We start from the raw sequence: 19,471 nt of genomic DNA, 5'->3' as shown, positions 1-19,471 counted from the left end.
AGGACCAAATCCTGACTGATAGCAGTCCATTCTTGCATAATCAATGCTTGCATTTTGCCAGAATTTGTTGGTTTTTGTTTGTCCACCCATCTCTTGATGATTGACCACAAGTTCTCAATGGGATTAAGATCTGGGGAGTTTCCAGGCCATGTACCCAAAATCTCTGTTTTGTTCCATGAGCCATTTAGTTATCACCTTTGCTTTATGGCAAGGTGCTCCATCATGCTGGAAAAGGCATTGTTGGGCGCCAAACTGCTCTTGGACGGTTGGGAGAAGTTGCTCTTGGAGGACATTCTGGTACCATTCTTGTACCTTTTGCAGAATATCAGTCGGTTTCTGATGTTTTTTCTGGAGAGAAGTGGCTTCTTTGCTGCCCTCCTTGAAACAAGGCCTTGCTCAAAGAGTCTCCGCCTCCCAGTGCGTGCAGAAGCACTCACACCAGCCTGCTACCATTCCTGAGCAAGCTCGGCACTGCTGATAGTCCGATCCCGCAGCTGAAACAGTTTTAAGATACGGTCCTGGCGCATGCTGGTCTTTCCTGGGCACCCTGGAGCCTTTTTGACAACAACGGAAGCTCTCTCCTTGAAGTTCTTGATGATGCGATAGATTGTTTACTGAGGTGCAATCTTTGTAGCTGCGATACTCTTCCCTGTTAGGCCATTTTTGTGCAGTGCAATGATGGCTGCACGTGTTTCTTTAGAGATAACCATGGTTAACTGAAGAGAAACAATGATACCAAGCACCAGCCTCCTTTTAAAGTGTCCAGTGATGTCATTCTTACTTAATCATGACTGATTGATCGCCAGCCCTGTCCTCATCAACACCCACACCTGTGTTAATGGATCAATCACTAAAACGATGTTAGCTGCTCCTTTTAACCCCTTTACCCCCAAGGGTGGTTTGCACGTTAATGACCGGGCCAATTTTTACAATTCTGACCACTGTCCCTTTATGAGGTTATAACTCTGGAATGCTTCAATGGATCCTGGTGATTCTGACATTGTTTTCTCGTGACACATTGTACTTCATGACAATGGTAAAAATTATTTGATAGTACCTGCGTTTATTTGTGAAAAAAACGGAAATTTGGCGAAAATTATGAAAATTTCGCAATTTTCCAACTTTGAATTTTTATGCAATTAAATCACAGAGATATGTCACACAAAATACTTAATAAGTAACATTTCCCACATGTCTACTTTACATCAGCACAATTTTGGAACCAAAAGTTTTTTTTGTTAGGGAGTTATAAGGGTTAAAAGTTGACCAGCAATTTCTCATTTCTACAACACCATTTTATTTTAGGGACCACATCTCATTTGAAGTCATTTTGAGGGGTCTATATGATAGAAAATACCCAAGTGTGACACCATTCTAAAAACTATACCCCTCAAGGTGCTCAAAACCATATTCAAGAAGTTTATTAACCCTTCTGGTGCTTCACAGGAATTTTTTGAATGTTTAAATAAAAATGAACATTTAACTTTTTTTCACAAAAAATGTAATTCAGCTCCAATTTGTTTTATTTTACCAAGGGTAACAGGAGAAAATGGACCCCAAACATTGTTGTACAATTTGTCCTGAGTATGCCAATACCCCACATGTGGGGGTAAACCACTGTTTGGGCGCATGGCAGAGCTCGGAAGCGAAGGAGTGCCATTTGACTTTTCAATGCAAAATTGACTGGAATTGAGATGGGACGCCATGTTTCGTTTGGAGAGCCCCTGATGTGGCTAAACATTGAAACCCCCCACAAGTGACACCATTTTGGAAAGTAGACCCCCTAAGGAACTTATCTAGAGGTGTGGTGAGCACTTTGACCCAACAAGTGCTTCACAGAAGTTTATAATGTAGAACCGTAAAAATAAAAAATCATATTTTTTCACAAAAATTATCTTTTCGCTTCCAATTTTTTATTTTCCCAAGGGTAAGAGAAGAAATTGGACCCCAAAAGTTGTTGTACAATTTGTCCTGAGTACGCTGATAGCCCATATGTGGGGGTAAACCACTGTTTGGGCGGATGGGAGAGCTCGGAAGGGAAGGAGCGCCGTTTGACTTTTCAATGCAAAATTGACAGGAATTGAGATGGGACGTCATGTTGCGTTTGAAGAGCCACTGATGTGCCTAAACATTGAAACCCCCCACAAGTGACACCATTTTGGAAAGTAGACCCCCTAAGGAACTTATCTAGAGGTGTGGTGAGCACTTTGACCCACCAAGTGCTTCACAGAAGTTTATAATGTAGAACCGTAAAAATAAAAAATCATATTTTTTCACAAAAATTATCTTTTTGCCCCCAATTTTTTATTTTCCCAAGGGTAAGAGAAGAAATTGGACCCCAAAAGTTGTTGTACAATTTGTCCTGAGTACGCTGATACCCCATATGTGGGGGTAAACCACTGTTTGGGTGGATGGGAGAGCTCGGAAGGGAAGGAGCGCCATTTGACTTTTCAAAGCAAAATTGACAGGAATTGAGATGGGACGCCATGTTGCGTTTGAAGAGCCACTGATGTGCCTAAACATTGAAACCCCCCACAAATGACACCATTTTGGAAAGTAGACCCCCTAAGGAACTTATCTAGAGGTGTGGTGAGCACTTTGACCCACCAAGTGCTTCACAGAAGTTTATAATGCAGAGCCGTAAAAATAAAACAATTTTTTTTTCCCACAAAAATTATTTTTTTAGCCCCCAGTTTTATATTTTTCTGAGGGTAACAGGAGAAATTGGACCCCAAAATTTGTTGCCCAATTTGTCCTGAGTGCGATGATACACCATATGTGGGGGGAACCACTGTTTGGGCACATGGGAGGGCTCAGAAGGGAAGGAGTGCCATTTGAATGCAGACTTAGATGGAATGGTCTGCAGGTGTCACATTGCGTTTGCAGAGCCCCTAATGTACCTAAACAGTAGAAACCCCCCACAAGTGACACCATTTTGGAAAGTAGACCCCCTTAGGAACTTATCTAGATGTGTGCTGAGCGCTTTGACCCACCAAGGGCTTCACAGAAGTTTATAATGGAGAGCCGTAAAAATAAAACAAAAATTTTTTCCCACAAAAATTATTTTTTAGCCCCCAGTTTTGTATTTTCCCGAGGGTAACAGGAGAAATTCGACCCCACAATTTGTTGTCCAATTTGTCCTGAGTGCGCTGATACCCCATATGTGGGGGGGAACCACTGTTTGGGCGCATGGGAGGGCTCGGAAGGGAAGGAGCTCCATTTGGAATGAGGACTTAGATGGAATGGTCTGCAGGTGTCACATTGCATTTGCAGAGCCCCTAATGTACCTAAACAGTAGAAACCTCCCACAAGTGACACCATTTTGGAAACTAGACCCCCTAAGGAACTCATCTAGATGTGTTGTGATAGCTTTGAACCCCCAAGTGTTTCACTACAGTTTGTAACGCAGAGCCGTGAAAATTAAAAAAAAAAATCTTTCCCCCCAAAATTATTTTTTAGCCCCCAGTTTTGTATTTTCCCGAGGGTAAGAGGAGAAATTCGACCCCAAAAGTTGTTGTCCAATTTGTCCTGAGTACGCTGATACCCCGTATGTTGGGGGAAACCAACGTTTGAGCGCATGGCAGAGCTCGGAAGGGAAGGAGCGCCATTTGGAATGCAGACTTAGATGGAATGGTCTGCAGGCGTCACATTGCGTTTGCAGAACCCCTAATGTACCTAAACAGTAGAAACCCCCCACAAGTGACCCCATATTGGAAACTAGACCCCCCAGGGAACTAATCTAGATGTGTTGTGAGAACTTTGAACCCCCAAGTATTTCACTACAGTTTATAACGCAGAGCCGTGAAAATAAAAAATCTTTTTTTTTCCCACAAAAAATATGTTTTAGCCCCGAGTTTTGTATTTTCCCAAGGGTAGCAGGAGAAATTGGACCCCAAAAGTTGTTGTCCTATTTGTCCTGAGTACGCTGATACCCCATATGTTGGGGTAAACCCCTGTTTGGGCACACGGGAGAGCTCGGAAGGGAAGAAGCACTGTTTTACTTTTTCAACGCAGAATTGGCTGGAATTGAGATCGGATGCCATGTCGCGTTTGGAGAGCCCCTGATGTGCCTAAACAGTGGAAACCCCACAATTATAACTGAAACCCTAATCCAAACACAGCCCTAACCCTAATCCCAACAGTAACCCTAACCACATCTCTAACCCTGACACACCCCTAACCCTAATCCCAACCCTATTCCCAACCGTAAATGTAATCTAAACCCTAACTGTAACTTTAGCCCCAACCCAAACTGTAGCCCTAGCCCTAACCCTAACCCTAATCCTAACCCTAGCCCTAACCCTAGCCCTAACCCTAGCCCTAACCCTAAACCTAGCCCTAACCCTAGCCCTAACCCTAGCCCTAGCCCTAACCCTAGCCCTAACCCTAGCCCTAACCCTAATGGGAAAATGGAAATAAATACATTTTTTTAATTTTTCCCTAACTAAGGGGGTGATGAAGGGGGGTTTGATTTACTTTTATAGCGGGTTTTTTAGCGGATTTTTATGATTGGCAGCCGTCACACACTGAAAGACGCTTTTTATTGCAAAAAATATTTTTTGCGTTACCACATTTTGAGAGCTATAATTTTTCTATATTTTGGTCCACAGAGTCATGTGAGGTCTTGTTTTTTGCGGGACGAGTTGATGTTTTTATTGGTAACATTTTCGGGCACGTGACATTTTTTGATCGCTTTTTATTCCGATTTTTGTGAGGCAGAATGACCAAAAACCAGCTATTCATGAATTTCTTTTGGGGGAGGCGTTTATACCGTTCCGCGTTTGGTAAAATTGATGAAGCAGTTTTATTCTTCGGGTCAGTACGATTACAGCGACACCTCATTTATATCATTTTTTTATGTTTTGGCGCTTTTATACGATAAAAACTATATTATAGAAAAAATAATTATTTTTGCATCGCTTTATTCTCAGGACTATAACTTTTTTATTTTTTTGCTGATGATGCTGTATGGCGGCTCGTTTTTTGCGGGACAAGATGACGTTTTCAGCGGTACCATGGTTAGGTATATCTGTCTTTTTGATCGCGTGTTATTCCACTTTTTGTTCGGCGGTATGATAATAAAGCGTTGTTTTTTGCCTCGGTTTTTTTTTTTTTTTCTTACGGTGTTTACTGAAGGGGTTAACTAGTGGGCCAGTTTTATAGGTCGGGCCGTTACGGACGCGGCGATACTAAATATGTGTACTTTTATTGTTTTTTTTTTTTTATTTAGATAAAGAAATGTATTTATGGGAATAATATTTTTATTTTTTTTTCATTATTTTTTTTTACACATTTGAAATTTTTTTTTTTTACTTTTTTACTTTGTCCCAGGGGGGGACATCACAGATCAGTGATCTGACAGTTTGCACAGCACTCTGTCAGATCACTGATCTGACATGCAGCGCTGCAGCCTTCACAGTGCCTGCTCTGAGCAGGCTCTGTGAAGCCACCTCCCTCCCTGCAGGACCCGGATCCGCGGCCATCTTGGATCCGGGGCTGGAGGGAGCAGGGAGGGAGGTGAGACCCTCGCAGCAACGCGATCACATCGCGTTGCTGCGGGGGGCTCAGGGAAGCCCGCAGGGAGCCCCCTCCCTGCGCGGTGCTTCCCTGCACCGCCGGCACATCGCGATCATCTTTGATCGCGGTGTGCCGGGGGTTAATGTGCCGGGGGCGGTCCGTGACCGCTCCTGGCACATAGTGCCGGATGTCAGCTGCGATAAACAGCTGACACCCGGCCGCGATCGGCGGCGCTCCCCCCGTGAGCGCTGCCGATCGCATATGACGTACTATTGCGTCCTTGGGAAGTAAAGCCCACCCCACATGGACGCAATAGTACGTCTAATGGCAGAAAGGGGTTAAGGCAGGACTGCAATGATGTTGAAATGTGTTTTGGGGGTTAAAGTTCATTTTCTGGGCAAATATGGACTTTGCAAGTACAGTAATTGCTGTTAAAGAAGTTGTCCACTACTATAAAGTTTTTTGTTTTTTTTTCATAAATCTTGCTATTATGTGCCACTGAAAACATCTACTGTGTTTATTTTAGCAATATTAGCTGTTATCATGCTGTAGCAGCACATCTTCAGTGCTGGATTCAGCTCTCATGAGGTTAATCGACAACTTCCTTATTGTGCCCTAATACTACAAGTTCCATGATGCTTTGCACTGCCACTAAGCCCGAACCTAGCACACCCACTCCAAAAACACACCCAAACCCCTCCCTCCTCTCTCTTCAAAAAGATTTGTGGTGTCATTTCTGTCCAACTCCTCTTTTACATTTGTCCAACCCACACTCCATTACACACAGATAGGTAGATAGATAGATAGATAGATAATAGATATATAGATAGACAGATAGATAGAATTAGATAGATATGGGATAGATACATACAGATATATCTATATATCTATTTCCATAGATATGTCCATTTCCATGTTTCTAAACCCCTTCACCCCTGGAGCTTTTTTCGTTTATCGCTCCCCTTTTTTCCAGAGCCATAATGTTTCGGTCACTATGGCCATGTGAGGACTTATCTTTTGCGGGACAAGTTCTACTTTTGAACGACACCATTGGTTTTACCATATCGTGTAGTAGAAAATGTGAAAAAAATTCAAAGTATGATGAAATTGCAAAAAAAGTGCAATCCCACACTTGTTTTTTGCTTGGCTTTTTGCTAGGTTCACTAAATGCTAAGACTGTGTGCACACGTTGTGGATTTGATTGCAGATCCGCAGCGTTTTTTGCCGTACGGAATTGCATCAAATCCAGTGTTGTGCACAACCAATGTAAGTCTATGGGAGCCGCAGACTTGTTGTGCACATGCTGCGGAAAAGGCCGCACCGAAACGCAGCTTTTTTTTTTCTCCGCAGCATGTCACTTCTTTTGTGCCGAACTGCAGCGTTTCTGCACCCTTAGGCCGGAGTCACACTACAGTGAGATACGTCCGAGTCTCGCGGGTTAAAACCAAGCTCTGGCACCAGTACTCTGGAGCGGAGCGTGCGGCCGCATAGCAATACATGGAGCGGCACGCTCCGCTCCGGAGTGCCGGTGCCAGAGCTTGTATTTAACCTGCGAGACTCGACCGTATCTCGCTGTAGTGTGACTCCGGCCTTAGACTTTCATTGAGATGTAACAAATATCTGCAATTTTGCTGCGGATGAGGGTCCGAGAAACGCTGCAGTTCAGGAGGAGGGAAGTGTGTGGGCAGTGACCAGGGCCGGACTGGCCATCAGGCACTTCTGGCAAATGCTAGAAGGGCCGGTGCCAGTAGTGGGCCGCTGCACTCTTTCCTCCCGCCAGTGCCGCCGCCGCATTCAACTATACCAGCGTCTATGACGCCAGTATAGTTCAATGCAATGATGGAGGAGAGAGTGTCCGCTGACGCTCCCTCTCCCATCATTCCCCACTCTGCCTCTGACACTGCGGGTGTGCGATGACGTCATATCATCGCACACCTGCTGTGTCCCGGACAGACTGCAGCCGCCGAGACAGGAGCAGCGTGGGCAAGAGGAAAGGTGAGGAGAGTGTGGAGCCATTATCGGGGGGATGAGATGTGGGTTGTGCTGTATATACCACTGTGTGGGCTGTGCTGTGTATGTACCACTGTGTGGGCTGTGCTGTGTATGTACCACTGTGTGGGCTGTGCTGTGTATGTACCACTGTGTGGGCTGTACTGTGTATGTACCACTGTGTGGGCTGTGCTGTGTATATACCACTATGTGGGCTGTGCTGTGTATGTACCACTGTGTGGGCTGTGCTGTGTATATACCTCTGTGTGGGCTGTGCTGTGTATATACCACTGTGTGGGCTGTGCTGTGTATATACCACTGTGTGGGCTGTGCTGTGTATATACCACTGTGTGGGCTGTGCTGTGTATACTACTCAGCGGGCTGTGCTGTATATACTACTACGCGTGTTGTGCTGTATATACTACGACCCGGGCTGTGCTGTATACTACTACGCGGGCTGTGCTGTATACTACTACGCGGGCTGTGCTATATTATGTGGGCTGTGCTATATACTATGCAAGTTGTGCTATATTATATGCGGGCTTTGATATATACTATGGGAGGTATATTATATTCTATGGGGGAGGCCGTGTTATATACTATGTGGCTGTGTTATATACTATTGCGGGGGTATATTCTATTCTATGGGGGAGGCTGTCATATACTATGGGGGCTATATTATATTCTATGGGGGAGGCTGTCTGATATACTATGGGGGGCTGCATTATATTCTATGGGGGCTACATTATACTCTGGGGTGGCTGCATTATACTCAGCAAATTCAGATGTAATGCTACTTTCACACTTGCGTCGGTACGGGGCCGTTGCAAACCTTCGGCCAGACGTACCGACGGACGTTATGCTAACTTTAGCACAACGTGGGCAGCGGATGCAGTTTTACAACGCATCCGCTGCCCATTGTGATAAGCGTGGAGGAGGGGGTGGAGTTCCAGCCACGCATGCGCGGTCGGAAATGGCAGACACGTCGCACAAAAAAGTTACATTGAACTTTTTTTGTGCGTTGTGTCCGCCAAAACACGACGGATACGTTGCTAATACAAGTCTATGGGTACAAAACGCATCCTGCGAGCACATTTGCAGGATCCGTTTTTTTTCGCCGGATCTTTTTTTTTCTGCCGGATCTTTTTTTTTCCGCCGTATCCGTTTTTTACCACCTGATCGTTTTTTTCTGCCAGATCCGTTTTTTTCTCATAGAGTTGTATTACCGCCGGAGTGCGTCTGATGGCCACGTTTCATCCGTTTTTTGCTAGATCCGTCGCTGTGCATTTTTTCAACGTACCGAAAAACCGTTCCTCTGTATGTGTTTTCCGTCCGGTGGAAACAGCTTTTTTGACGGATCCTGCAAAAACGGATTAAACGTGTGGCCACCAGGCGCAATCCGGCGCTAATACAACTCTATGAGAAAAAACAGATCTGGCGGGAAAAAAAACATCCGGTGGAATAAAATGGATCCGGCGGAAAAAAACGGATCCGGTTGAAAACAACGGATCTGGCGGAAAAAAACGATCCGGTGCAAATAAACGGATCCTGCAAATGTGCTCGCAGGATGCGTTTTACCCATAGACTTGTATTAGCGACGGATCGTGACGGATGGCCAGACATCGCCTCCGTCGTGCTACGGATCCGTCGTGTTTTGGCGGACCGTCGGCACAAAAAAACGTTCAATTGAAAATTTTTTGGGCCGGCTCGCCCGCCATTTTCTACCGCGCATTTGCGGCAGAAACTCCGCCCCCTCCTCCCCGCACTTCAGAATGGGCAGCGGATGCGTTGAAAAACTGCATCCGCTGCCCACGTCGTGCACAAATTTCACAATGTGCGTCGGTACGTCGGCCCGACGCATAGCGATGGACCCGTACTGACGCAAGAGTGAAAGAGGCCTTAATGAGCGATGAATTTAAAAAGAAAAAAAAAAAACGGAAAAAAAAAGCCGTGGGCTCCCGCGCAATTTTCTGCGCCAGAGGGGGAAAGCCGACGGCCGGGGCCAATATCTGTAGCCTGCTATGAATATCAGCCCGCAGCTGTCTTCGTAGCCTTTACTGGCTATTAAAAGAGGGGGACCCCCCCCCCAAAAAAAAAAATGACGTGGGGTCCCCCTATATTTTATAGCCAGAAAGGCTACGCAGACAGCTGCAGGCAGATATTCATAGCCTAGAGAGGGGCCATGGATATTGGCCCCCCCCGGCTACAAATACCAGTTCGCAGCTGCCCCAGAAATGGTGCATCTGTAAGATGCGCCAATTCCGGCACTTAGCCCTCTTCCCACTCCCGTGTAGCGGTGGGATATGGGGTAATAAGGGGTTAATGTCACCTTGCTATTGTAAGGTGACATTAAGCCGGGTTAATAACGGAGAGGCGTCAATAAGACGCCTATCCATTACTAATCCAATAGTAAGAAAGGGTTAATAAAACACACACAATTGGAAAAAAGTATTTTAATATTCTTTATTTAACCATACTTACCATACTTCAGCGCCTGCAAAAAAAAGTAAAATAATAAACCGTATACTACCTTTCCGCCGTAGTCCAATTAATAACGAGTGTCCCACGACGATCTCCCCTATAGAACAGTGACATCGGGTGATGTCACTGCTCTATAGGACCCTCAATGACACACTGACAGGAGACAATGGCTCCTGCAGTGCATCACTGAGGTTACTCTAGTTCACTGGTCTCACTTTATGGCAATTGCTGCGTGGGAAAATGTCTCACCCAGCAATGCCAATAGTGAGACTAGGGACTATTTTCTCACAGGGGCGTAGGAATACCTTGTGAGGAATACATGATGGAAGGATACCTTCCATCATTGTGTTCCTGGAGCCCCTGGAGAGCGGTCGCATCAACTGATGCTCCTGCTCTCCACTGGGAGATCGTCGTGGGACACTCGTTTTAATTGGATTTCTGCGGACAGGGAGTATATTGTTTGTTTATTATTTTAATATTTTTTACAGGTGACAATGGCTTCGGGGAACAAAGTGACAAGTGATGTGAGTATGTACTCTATGTTATATGTACTGTATGTCTGTAGTATGTATGTATGTACTGTATGTCGCATGTCGTTGCATGGTGCATGTCGTTGCATGGTGCATGTCGTCGCATGGTGCATGTCGTCGCATGGTGCATGCAGCATGTCGCCGCATGGTGCATGTCACATGGTGCATGTCGCCGCATAGTGCATGTAGCATGGTGCATGTCGCCGCATGGTGCCTGTCACATGGTGCATGTCGTCGCATGGTGCATGTCGTCGCATGGTGCATGCAGCATGTCGCCGCATGGTGCATGTCACATGGTGCATGTCGTCGCATGTCACATGGTGCATGCAGCATGTCGTCGCATGGTGCATGCAGCCGCATGGTGCATGTCGTCGCATGGTGTGTGTTGTATGTATGTACTGTGTATGTTCTTTTGTTTTTTTTACATTCAACACATTAGCCGGATGATGGGACTACTACTGTCCCATCATTGGCTAATGTGTCAATCACTGTCAGTGTAGCAGGCAGAGCCCGATGGGACTTGTAGTCCCATCGGACGATGCCTGCACACACACAGCGCCGGCACACACACACATCGCCGGCACACACACATCGCCAGCACGCACACACACATCACCCGCACATCGCCGGCACGCACGCGCACACACACATCGCCGGCGGGCAGAGCCCCGCACATCGCCGACGGGCAGGGCCCCGCACATCGCCGGCGGGCAGAGCCCCGCACATCGCCGACGGGCAGGGCCCCGCACATCGCCGGCGGGCAGACACCGGCGCCAGTGCACAAAAACGCCGGCGGGCAGATCCCCGGCGACCGCAGCACAGCCCCACCCGCACATCATGATCCCAGCAGCAGTGAGCACACAGAGCCCCGCCCGCCCCCAGCACAGCCCTGCAGGCAGCCCCCAGCACCGCCCACAGTCCAGTCACTCTTGCTGAGTGACTGCTGACTGAGGCTGGGTCACGCCTGCTGGTGACGTCACGTCAATTTCTAGAGTCTGGAAATTGACGTGACGTCGGCGGAAATGAGCGGCGGCTGCAGTCTGGGGGTCACGTGACCCGGACTCAGCAGCCTGAATAGCGCCGCTCACAGGCGAAAACGGCAACGGAAGGTAATTGCCCAATTCATTAGGGGCCCCGGGGGGATACATTGGGGGGTTAATTGAAAGTAGTGGACAACCCCTTTAAGCTGATCACTCTGACATTCAGGAGTATATGCAAATTGCCATTAGAAAAAATGAAGCAGTAGACTTTGGAAAAATTAATATTTGTCTCATTCTCAAAATTTTTGTCCATGACTGTAGTATATTGCCCAGTCACGTAGTATATTGCACAGCGACGGAGTATACAGCACAGAGCCACGTAGTATACAGACTTAAAATAAAAAATAAACGTATACTCACCCACCGAAAGCCTGTTGAAGTCCTGGCCCTGTGTGCAGTGCATGCGGCAACTTCCGGTCCCAGGGTTGGTATGGGCGCAGGACCTGTGATGACATCGCGGTCACATGACTGTGACGTCATGGCAGGTCCTTGTCGCATACCATCCTTGCCACCGAAACCTGCCGCTTGCAAGGAGCAGTCACCAGAGCGATGCGAGGAGCGGGAAAGGCGCCGAAAGGTGAGTATATGATTATTTTTTTTATTATTTTTAACATTAGATCTTTTTACTATTGAGGCTGCATTGGCAGCCTCAATAGTAAAAAAGTTGGTCACACAGGGTTAATAGCAGCATTAATGGAGTGCGTTACACCGCGGCATAACGCGGTCCATTAGCGCTGCCATTAACCCTGTGTGAGCGCTGACTGGAGGGGAGTACGGAGCGGGCACTGACTGCGGGGTGGAAGGAGCGGCCATGTTGCCGCCGGACTGCGCCCGTCGCTGATTGGTCATGGCAATGGTCGTGGGCGTCTTGCCACGACCAATCAGCGACTTGGATTCCATGACAGAGGCCGAGACCAATGAATATCCATGACAGTAAGACAGAAGGACAGACAGAAAGACGGAAGTGACCCTTAGACAATTATATAGTAGATTCTAACGAAAGTACCGTTTTTTATGACATGGTTAACTGCCCTTCTAAGTTCCCTTTTAGAGTTTTCGGCTGACAAAATTTCCCACAACTCTCTGGTGTGTACCTGAGCCCACTGAACAGTCAGAATGCAGGATGTCATAGAGAAAATGGAAAAAAAAGTAATGTCAGCTCACCGTTGAAGTATGTAGAAGTCCAGCGTACATGGAACCACGAGCCAACTACTCGTGTTGGCAGATGCAAAATAAGAGGAAAAATTCCAGCTTCTGGTAATATTTAATGAATAATCTCTGTTCCAACATTCGAAACGCATTGCTTGCCCACCATCCTGTCTCTTAACGTTTTAATTGTTTTTGAAGGAATAAAGATTATACTTGAAATTTTTCCAGAAGCTGGAACTTTTCCCTTTTTGCAGCATTTCATAGAACCTAGGAGGGACATCGATTTCCGCAAAGTCGTAGAGGGGAGATGACTTGTTCAAGATACCAGGCCTACGATTTTCTGAACTTTCTGTCGGGAGGAGACACTCCTGTTTACTTGAATCTAGTATGATACCCAGGAATTCCTGTACTTGGCTCAGCAGTTCTGGATTTCCCTAGATTCAAAAGCCAGCCTAAGTTGGTCAAGGAACCCATGACCTTTTCTAATTGGTTCTTGCAATGCCAAGGGGAGTTGCCTATGATCAGAAAATTGGCTAGGTACAGAATTAGGATATCTTGTTCCCTCAAATGTGCAATCACCTCTGCCACTATCTTGGTGAACACCCGTGGAGCTGTGGCAAGATCAAATGGGAAAGCCGTGGACTGATAGCACTGGGGAACAATTTGAAAAACAATTTCTGTTGAGTTAGGTTTTTGAGCTGATTTATACTAAAATTGGCATGCTGATTCCAAAAATGTAGTCAGTTTTTTTCTAGCATGTCAAGTTTTTCCTCCACAACTTACCTGCCAGAGAAGCACAATTGCACGGATATCTGTAATAAGACTTGTTATCTGATTACAATTCGACTCATATAGAGCTACGTGGCAACTTGTAATAGTCACAACTGAGACAGTTTGGTGAGAGGTGTGTGCAGCTCCCAATACGTCATAATTATCAATATCTTTACACAAAAAATTTATCATAGTAGGAATAAATAGGATTTGTGATAGCTTTTCTCTTTACATTGGGCGTTTAGTTGTAATTTATATATCTTTTATGATTTTTTTCTGTTAGTTTTCAAAGCTTGTAACTTTCCATCTCAGTTTTATTTACATATATACATACAGTTAGGTCCATATATATTTGGACAGAGACAACATTTTTCTAATTTTGGTTATAGACATTACCACAATGAATTTTAAACAAAACAATTCAGATGCAGTTGAAGTTCAGACGTTCAGCTTTCATTTGAGGGTATCCACATTAAAATTGGATGAAGGGTTTAGGAGTATCAGCTCCTTAACACGTGCCATCCTGTTTTTAAAGGGACCAAAAGTAATTGGACAATTGACTCCAAGGCTATTTCATGGACACGTGTGGGCAATCCCTTCGTTATTTCATTCTCAATTAAGCAGATAAAAGGTTTGGAGTTGATTTGAGGTGTGGTGCTTGCATTTGGAAGGTTTTGCTGTGAAGTAAACATGAGGTCAAAGGAGCTCTCCATGCAGGTGAAACAAGCCATCCTTAAGCTGCGAAAACAGAAAAAACCCATCCAAGAATTTGCTACAATATTAGGAATGGCAAAATCTACAGTTTGATATATACTGAGAAAGAAAGAAAGCACTGGGGAACTCATCAATGCAAAAAGACCTGGGCGCCCACGGAAGGCAACAGTGGTGGATGATTGCAGAATAATCTCCATGGTGAAGAGAAACCCCTTCACAACAGCCAACCAAGTGAACAACACTCTCCAGGGGGTCGGCGTATCAATATCCAAATCTACCATAAAGAGAAGACTGCATGAAAGTAAATACAGAGGGTTCACTGAACGGTGCAAGCCACTCATAAGCATCAAGAATAAAAAGGCTAGACTGGACTTTGCTAAAAAAAAAACATCTAAAAAAGCCAGCACAGTTCTGGAAGAACATTCTTTGGACAGATGAAACCAAGATCAACCTCTACCAGAATGATGGAAAGAGAAAAGTATGGCGAAGGCGTGGTACAGCTCATGATCCAAAGCATACCACATCATCTGTAAAACACGGTGGAGGCAGTGTGATGGCTTGGGCATGCATGGCTGCCGGTGGCACTGGGTCACTAGTGTTTATTGATGGCGTGACACAGGACAGAAGCAGCCGAATGAATTCTGAGGTATTCAGAGACATACTGTGTGCTCAGATCCAGCCAAATGCAGCCAAACTGATTGGTCGTCGTTTCATACTACAGATGGACAATGACCCAAAACATAAAGCCAAAGCAACCCAGGAGTTTATTAAAGCAAAGAAGTGCAATATTCTTGATTGGCCAAGTCAGTCACCTGATCTCCACCCAATTGAGCATGCATTTCACTTGTTAAAGACTAAACTTCAGACAGAAACGCCCACAAACAAACAGCAACTGAAAACCACCGCAGTGAAGGCCTGGCAGAGCGTCAAAAATGAGGAAACACAGCGTCTGGTGATGTCCTTGTGTTCAAGATTTCAGGCAGTCATTGCCAACAAAGGGTTTTCAACCAAGTACTAGAAATGAACATTTTATTTAAAATTATTGAATCTGTCCAATTACTTTTGGTCCCTTTAAAAACAGGGTGGCACATGTTAAGGAGCTGAAACTCCTAAACCCTTCATTCAATTTTAATGTGGATACCCTCAAATGAAAGCTGAAAGTCTGAACTTCAACTGCATCTGAATTGTTTTGTTTAAAATTCATTGTGGTGATGTCTATAACCAAAATTAGAAAAATGTTGTCTCTGTCCAAATATATATGGACCTAACTGTATTTCCTTTGTTTCAGATCATGTCTGCTCCTTCTTCCTCTCGTCGTAAATGCCTATTTGTACTATTTTTTAAAAAAAAAAAAACACTTTTTAGGTACAGTAGTTTACATATTTTTGAGACGACAAAAATCCTATAGGTCAAACACTTGACGTGATAGAGAAAAACTGAGATCATTTCTGGATTCAGCATCCAAAAATTAGTTAACAGTTGTCTGACCTAACTCCTAAAAAATTGTGTTCCCCAGTGTAGTGTTTTACCACTCTATTTATTGGGACTGCTACCCTGAGGAATTTCTGATAGTCTCTGTGGATGAGGACGTGATAGTATGTGTCCTTTAGGTCCAGAAAAGTCATGAAACCTGGAAACAGCATTTTTACTGATGTCTATTATTTGCATCAAGAAGATTTGAACTTTCAGTAGCTTGTTCAGTTTCTTTACATATATGATTGTTCTGAACGTTCCATCTGACTTTTTTCTCAGGAACAGAGGGGAATAGAATCCTTCACCTTTTTCCTGATGAAGGCCTCTTGAAGGACTGCTTTGTCATTATGAAATTTTGAATGGGGAGATGAGTGAAAGTGACGTTTTTCACCTGATTTCATCAGGTCCAATATCCAAGAGCTGTTGGATATTCTTTCCCAGGCCGGGAGAAAGAGATAACCTTCCCTCCACCTGAGGAAAACCCTCATTGGGATGATTTCTTGTTGTCATTGGGGGGCCTGTTGAAATAGAATCTATTGGTCTTTCTCCTATCTTCCCACTTATTCTGGTTCCTGGGAGGCTTTCTCTGGATATATTTCCTAATCCGAAAGAATTTCCTTTAAGAGGGATTGGAGGATAGGGAAGCTTTTTTTGTTGTCCTCTGCTTTATCCAAAATATCAGCAAGCATAGGGCCAAATAATAACTCGCCCTTACAGGGGATGGAGCGAAGCCTTGACTTTGTCTGGAGATCTTGTCAATACTTAAGGCAGAGGGCTCGCCGGGCTGCATTGGAAACTGCTGATCTGGCTGCCAGCCTGACCGAGTGCGCTGATGCGCCCGCCAAGAAAGCAGCAGCTTCTTTCATTACCGGGATGGAGTTTAATATAGTGTCCCTAGAGGCTTTCTCTCTTAGTTGTGATTCCAGCAGGTCTAGCCAGATCATCAGTGACCCAGCCGTACAGGTGGGTACTGCAGGTTTTAGCCCTCCCTCAGAGGCCTCCCATGAACCCTTCAGGAATGTATCCACTTTTTTGTCCACGGGATCCTTCAATACCCCCCCATGTCCTAGAACGGAACGTAATAACAATCTTTATTTTTATATAGTGCTAACATATTTCATAGCACTTAGGGAAAACTTGTTGAAGGCTTTAGCAATTGCCACATACAGTTTTGGTGCCTTCTCCCAAAAGGAACACGCCGAGTCAAATGAATATTTCCTCTTTGGGGATAAAAGGCCCTTTCTCTCGCATTTCTTCCACTCCTTTTTAAAGGGAACCTGTCACCTGAATTTGGCGGGACCGGTTTTCGTCATATGGGCGGAGTTTTCAGGTGTTTGATTCACCCTTTCCTTACCCGCTGGCTTCCTTGCGCAGGCGTGTACTACGGAGGACAGAGAATGAACTTCAATCCAATATTGTGGCCAGCATGCAGCCAGCGGGTAAGGAAAGGGTGAATCAAACACCCGAAAACTCCGCCCATATGACCGAAAACCGGTCCCGCCAAATTCAGGCGACAGGTTCCCTTTAATTAGGGATTGGATTTTCTCATTTAGGGGGATTTTTTTTTTCGGTTCTAGCCCGGTGAGCATAATGTCCTTCACTGATCTTTTTGGAAGAGGGTAAACTAGCCCCATGGTGGCTGACGAGGCTATCAGTTCCTGCTAGGAGGAAACAGCTGCGATCGCTCCTATCCCAGGATGATGATGTGGATGCTAATGAACTGGATATATCAGAGTCCCTCTCTTCACTCTTCGAACTACTAGATCCGGACTCCAGGGACCGGTCTCTAGATTTCTGCCATTTTTCACCTTATCCTGAAGGAACCTAAAAGGTATTTTCTACTTGTCTCTTCACAGATTGTTTGTTCTATGCAGGAGTTGCAGTCTTTTTTCCCACGTACTGGGTAACTCTTACGTGCAGAGTGCACAGGTCCTGTGTTTAGTCTTGCCTGTACTTTTCCTCCCCTAAAGAGAGAACAGGGGGAACCCTAATTATAAGGTGGACTTTCACATAGATCACTTACCATTGTGACAGAAGAAGGGGTACCGGGTTAGGAAGAGAAACCCTTCTTATAGATGAGTTCTCTCACGCTCGACGCCACACTAGATTTCTTGCTGCGCTGGGACGATTTGCCTGAATGCTCACTCCTATTGTTACCACGCTCCTGGTGATGGGAAGGGCCCCATTGATGTTGCCAAGTGACAGCCTCAAAATCTTATATAAAGATCAAAGACAATTTAAACTAATTGCAAGCACCTGTACTTTGTTCCAGGATCCAAGAAGCATCATATCTCTTTGCGGAGAGTAACATGTTAAGTATGTCGAGGTGAGGAGACTTAAAGGGGAGGTACGCAAATTGTCTCTTCAGAGAGGAAGAGGACTAGAACTCTAGTGCCACCTATTGGAAGTAGCAATCTTAACAGTCAATGTCGACCCTTTAACGAGCCTTGTCACATGACAGGATAATAGCCAAACCAGAATCTGCAGACACTGTTTCAGGGTGCTGCCCCTCTTCAGTGCAAAGTAGAGATCTGGTTTGGCTGATTGAGAGGCGTCTGACCTGGATCTAATAAGTATCGTTTCTCCTTGCAGAGAGTGACATGTTAAGCATGGTGAAGAGACATAAAGCCGCAATGCTCCTCTGGGAAATATACAAATTGTCTCTTCAGAGAGGAAGAGTACTAGAACTCTAGTGCCACCTATTGGAAGTAGCAATCCTAACAGTCAATGTCGACCATTTAACGAGCCTTGTCACATGACTTAGAATAGCCATTGTTCCAGGATAAAATCCCAATTGGTGCAGATTCGGACTAAAGGCAAGAATTTAGAGTAAGAAATTAGTTTCTTCACTGACAATGGTATAAAATTCTGAGAGGCATATGTGGTGCCAACATGCTTAAGGGACCCCTAGATTAATTCACTGGTCTAGTTTGTAAAATGGGGTTGGGGATGGTTTTGTCTGTTCTTCACTTACGGGGCTCTGCCAATATGACATGGTACCCTCAAACCATTCCAGCAAAATCTGAACTCCAATATGGCACTTCTTCCCTTCTGAGCTTTGCACTGTGCCTTAAAAGTAGTTTTCAGTCACATATGGGGCATCGGTGTACTCATGAGAAATTGCACAATAAATTTTGGGTTCCATTTTCTCCTGCTATCCTTGTGAAAACCCAGATTACTTACAGGTAATTGTGTTTTATGGAGTCCACGTCAGCACCCACTGAGAGAGGGGACCTGCCCATAGGAACAGGAAACCTACAGAAAAGGGGCGGTCCCGCTCGCCTCCTCAGTTGGATTACAGAGTATGAGAGGAACCGCCAAACAGGATTTAGACAATCTCCGTAACTTATTCAAAATACATACACCTATATATATAACCAAGGGAGGGAAGTCAGTGGGTGCTGTCATGGACTCCATAAAACATAATAACCGGTAAGTAATCCGTTTTTTTCTTCTCGCCACGACAGCACCCACTAAGAGACTTTCAGAGAACCATCACCTGGGGGGCCACCATGTTGAGGACAGATCTCCCGAAAACCAAGTCAGAGGATGATGATAAATCAAGTCTATAGTGGTTGCAGAAGGTAGATGAAGACCATGTTGCAGCCTTATATATCAGATCAATTGAGATATCCGCCTTCTCAGCCCAGGAGGATGCCATGGCCCGTGCCAAACGGGCTCTTACTCCATCTGGAGGACTGTCACCTTTTGCTGAGTATGTCAGACAGACTGCATCTCTGATCCATCTTGATAAAGTGCTCTTTGTGACTCCAAACCCCTTCTTATGGCCCTGAAAGGACACAAACA

Source organism: Ranitomeya imitator, chromosome 3 (genome assembly GCF_032444005.1).
Source record: "Ranitomeya imitator isolate aRanImi1 chromosome 3, aRanImi1.pri, whole genome shotgun sequence".
Lineage (NCBI taxonomy): Eukaryota > Metazoa > Chordata > Amphibia > Anura > Dendrobatidae > Ranitomeya > Ranitomeya imitator.
This window is presented reverse-complemented; position numbering follows the sequence as displayed.